At 45.1% G+C, this 4823-nt stretch overlaps 1 pseudogene; it reads left to right on the top strand.

Moving 5' to 3' along the window:
• Positions 1-2775: 2775 nt before the first annotated feature.
• Positions 2776-4469, top strand: LOC119280075 (annotated as a pseudogene).
• The last annotated feature ends 354 nt before the right edge of the window (positions 4470-4823 follow it).

Raw genomic sequence — 4823 nt, 5'->3', positions numbered from 1 at the left:
AGGGGTAGGTATTCTTGGTTTGGTTTCGCTTTATTTCGTCCCGTTTAGGTGATTTTTTTTTTCTTTTTGGTTTCGTCCCACCTCGAAGATTTTTATTATCCGAGGAGGTACTATTTTTTCGTCCACAGGCGCTTTTTGCAAACGAGCGCGTGTAGCGCAGTTCCTCTGTCGCGTGATGGGCCGGCCCATGATAGCGTTTTGCTTTATATATCTTTATAAGTGAAAAAAAACGGTGTGCAGGGAGGAATCGAACCGGAGACCTGTACGTTCCAAACTCAGCGCGCCCACCACTTGGCCAACATCAAGCTTATGCATGTTAAGTATTTGCGTTCTTTTTACTCTTTCTCCAGTTCGCATTTACTTTTAATTTCTGTTTTCTTCTTTTATTTTTTACTTTTCTATTTTATTTCTTTTTCTGAAATGCAAGATTGTTAATTGATGAACTTTTTCTTCAAAATGAATGAACTTTTTTTCAAAAATCCATTAACTTTTTTCCAAATCGATGAACTTTTCTCAAAATTTGTGAACTTTTTTAAACATTCAATGAACTTTTTTCTATTTTTCAAATTCGACGATTTTTTTATATTCAATGAAATTTTTCTAAAATCGATGCACTATTTTTCTAATTCGATGAACTTTTTTCAATACACGAACATTTTTCAAATTTGATGGACTGTTTTTCAAGTTGGTGAACTTTTCTTGAAAATTGACGAACTGGGTTGAACGATCGCTTGGCTGGCCCAGTGTATGCGATCGAAGCCCATCCAAGCAAAAAACAAATACGGGCGTCCATCAATTTATGGGCTGCGAGTGGGATCCTGAAAATCAAGTAAAAAATGAGTGGGCTTCGTAATATCAAGTAAAATATAGTTTACATTTACAAAGTGGAGAATAGAATACAACACCTCTATTTCAAAAGAACCCGCGGTAACCAACTCAGCTGACTTCTATTTGTGATTAATCCTACTTCGAGGGTTTATATTGAATCTCCCCGACATACGTTCCCTAATTGCTTGCAAGAGACTATAAAATGAATTGACCCTGAGATTGTGTGGCTGCCATGCAAAAAAAGAGAAATATTCCGGGGCATGAATTGCCGGCGAGGAGTCCCCTTGATTAAAGGGAGGGATCATGATGAGCTGGATTTGTGTGCTATTTATGCAGGATTTGTGGGCTGCTAATGCATCCATAATTAACGGTTAACAGTTGCACAATTAAGGAAGGGTTGCTGCAAGCCGACCCCTATTATTAGGAAGAAAAGGAAGGAATTTTAAAAAAGAAATATGAAGTACGAATTATTTCGGGTAGTGTGAATGTCAAGTTAACAATTATTGATTTGTAGCCAATGGGAACCTTCTGGGTATAGGCTTGCCACGTGGCGCCTCCTGATTGGACAACACTTGACGGCGGCATAGGCTTGCTACATGGCGCCTCCTGGTTGGGCAGCACTTAACGGCGGCGCCGATAGCCACCGTTAGGCTAGGAACGTTGCCGATGACCCAGGTCGTCGGCATAAATGTACGAACACCGTTGGGATATCATCTATGCCGATGGCCTCCGGGGGTACGCCGATGCATATGTTGCCGATGGCCCTATGCCGACGGGGGCCGTCGGCATAGGCCTGTCCCGACGGGAATCAGGGCTATGCCGACGGCCTGGGCCGTCGGCATAGGGGCTGATTCCGGTAGTGCAACGTTTTGCATGTTTTTTAAGACTTCATAAAAATTCAAGAAAATATTTGTAAATTGGTTCGTCAAATTGTGATCAAACCGTTGTCCTTGAGCCCATGGACTCTAAAGGACCAATAACCAACTAGGCCATAAACATTTTGTGATTTTTAATGGATTACATCCAATATTATGTGTACTCATTTGATCTAAGGTTAATTTTGAACAACTTAAATATTCTTTTTTTGTCACGAATGAACCGATGAGACGGCGGTACAACCGTGAGTCGGTCGTTCGTTTTTTAAACTACGATTAGATGGCCATGGCGGGAGAGCACGCCATAGTTCACTGCCGGAAACATACCCAAGTTCATGCTAGAGATGAAGAAGGAGGACGGTGCCGATAGTGAAGTGTATGTAGTTTGTGTTGACTCAAGTAATTGTTGTCCTCCTGACTTAACTTAATTTGCATTAATATTTATTATGTGTGCGCTGAGAAGGAAATGCATCGGCTAATTTGTTAAGACATTTGTGTTGAAGCACATGAAGATGTATGTGACGCGCAAGGAACTACAAGACGGTGTAGGGAGATTTGTGAAATCGGCATAGTAGAGTGTGATGACCAAGCTCGCCGCCTTGGGATTGATGACGTTTGTTGTAATAGGTGGGCAAGTGACCACCATCATGATGCCATGGGAGAAATCACAACGAAGATGACTCGTTAGGTCTGTGCATGAGTTTCCCGTTGCAACGCACGGGCATTTGTGCTAGTAATCTCTCCCTAATAATAAAGCACGGATTGGGTCTCCGGGTTCACCGTCGCGGCAATTTTTCCCAAAAGCCCCTATTGTTTTCTGTATTCAACCCGCAGTGTCATAAGTCAGCCCGAACCGGTACAACCGAGAAAAAAGAAAGAAAATTAGCCCTCGCACAGCCTCCCAATCCCCCGTCTCCATCTCCTCCCTCGCGCTCCGCCGTGCGCCGCCACCGCCAACCACGGCTGCACGTCTACCCCTGCACGACCGGCTACACACCGCCGACGCTCGAGTGCACCTTCTTGATCAAGGCAACGCGGCGACTCGAGCGGTTGGGGGCAGCACGGCGGCTCGATGAGGAACGGCGGTGGCGGCGGCTCGAGCGGTTGGGGGCAGCACGGCGGCTCGATGCGGAACGGCGGCGGCGGCGGCTGGAGCTTGCAGGGGCTGATTCGAAGGCGCGCGGCGAGGCGGGGGAACGGCGAGGAAGGCTGGAGCGAGGGATCCGGCGACCTAGGCAGGAGCTCGCCGGAGTCGGGCGATGGCGGACGGGCGCGCGAGGCAGAGGGATCCGGCGGTTCGAAGTCCTTGCAGGCAAAGGCGGACCTCCATGGCTGGCGGGGGGGCTCCAAGGCCATGGCGGGGCTTCGGTTTTCCTTGGTATAGAAAAGAGAAACAGAAGAGGATTCAGGGAAAAGAAGAGCGGGGGTTCAGGGAGAAGAAGAACGGTGGAAGAAGGATGGCTGGCCTCCTCGGCGCATGCCATACGATCTAAAGGTCTGACCATGTTGCTTTTCTTCCATCTTCTAACACAATCACAAATCAGCAATCAGCAAAGAGGGAGCTGTAGGATCAGTGTCTACCCTTTTCTGCAGCTCAATCATGGTGTTGTTTGTGGCTTCCACTCTCATACTGATTGATTAGGTGCTCTAACAGGTTCATATCAGACAAGGCAACCACAACAGTACAGCCATGATAATCTCATGGGTGACAACAGCCAGAACCTGGATCGAGCACTGTGTTTTACGGGACTTCAGAAGATAATCTCAATTGTTCTGCAAAGGGAAAGCATCCGTGGTATACATTCTACAAATATACCTCGGGATACATTCATCATTGTACAATCAAGAACCTGAAGGTTACCGGCACGTCAAACATTTGATGCTTATGTTTTATGAAGGCTGGAATCTTGATTCAAGGCTTAATTATGACTTTTCTTGCAGTTTGACACAAAGTATTACTATGCCGTTGGAACTGAAGAGACGCTGAAAAAGATTTGGTTTAGGACCCCTCCGAAAAGTGGCCCAGATGTTCCATATACATTTGGTCTGATAGGTATTGTCAAATTTGCTCAGAATATAACTTGCATGGTCATGTCTGAATTCCAATATAATTTTACTATTGTAGTTTATGAGTAATATTACTGAGAATTTTACTATTGTGTTTAGGTGATCTCGGTCAGAGTTTCGACTCCAATGTCACGCTCGCTCATTATGAGTCCAATTCAAAAGCCCAGGCAGTGCTTTTCGTCGGGACCTGACATATGCCGATAATTACCCATATCATGATAAATTGATAATACAACGTGGTATATGTGGGCAAGATTTGTACAGTGGAATCTCGCATACCAGCCTTGGGTCTGGACAGCTGGAAACCATGAGATAGATTTTGCTCCTGAACTTGTAAGGATAGTTGTCTCTGATACTTTATTCGCATTTCTTATGTCTCAGCGGATGCTTTTATAGTTCAAGTAGAAGTACCAAATAGAAAACAATTCAGTGGATCTATGTTATACGCATTTCAATGCTCATTGAATTCGACTGTGCTCCATTCAGAGTTTCATTTGATTAGTCATATTGCTTAAAAAGAATATCAACATATTTGCAGGGCGAAACAAAGCCATTCAAGCCATACAGCAGCAGGTATCCCACACCCTATAAGGCTTCTGGTAGCACATCAGTACCTTACTGCTATTCCATCAAAAGAGCCTCGGCCTATATCATTGTCCTGGCATCATACTCTGCATACGGTATGTTACGTTCTTCTGACTCCTAATCTGAAGACAACTTGCATTGGCAGGTATACATATGTAGTAGATGGGTACATAATTAACTGAGATACAAGTATGAAGTGTTGCAGTTGCAGCAGTAGATGGTCCCTGCAGAGCAGCAACACTCTAGCCGGCTGCAACCCACTGAATCCAAACTTGTGCGCACACACGAGGAAGATGAGCATGAGGGAAATGTGGTTTCAGAACTGAGCGTGTTGGGCGGCGGTGCGGCAGAAGCTCGAATAATGGTTTGCTAATTAATTTACATCATGCGGAGTCGCAAGACTCCTATTGCTTTGGGTGACACATGGGTACGCCAACTCCTATTGCTTTGGGTGAGAAAACTCATTCT

Source organism: Triticum dicoccoides, chromosome 3B (assembly GCF_002162155.2).
Source record: "Triticum dicoccoides isolate Atlit2015 ecotype Zavitan chromosome 3B, WEW_v2.0, whole genome shotgun sequence".
Lineage (NCBI taxonomy): Eukaryota > Viridiplantae > Streptophyta > Magnoliopsida > Poales > Poaceae > Triticum > Triticum dicoccoides.
Note: the sequence above shows the minus strand (reverse complement) of the source record. Positions and strands in the feature narration are given on the sequence as shown.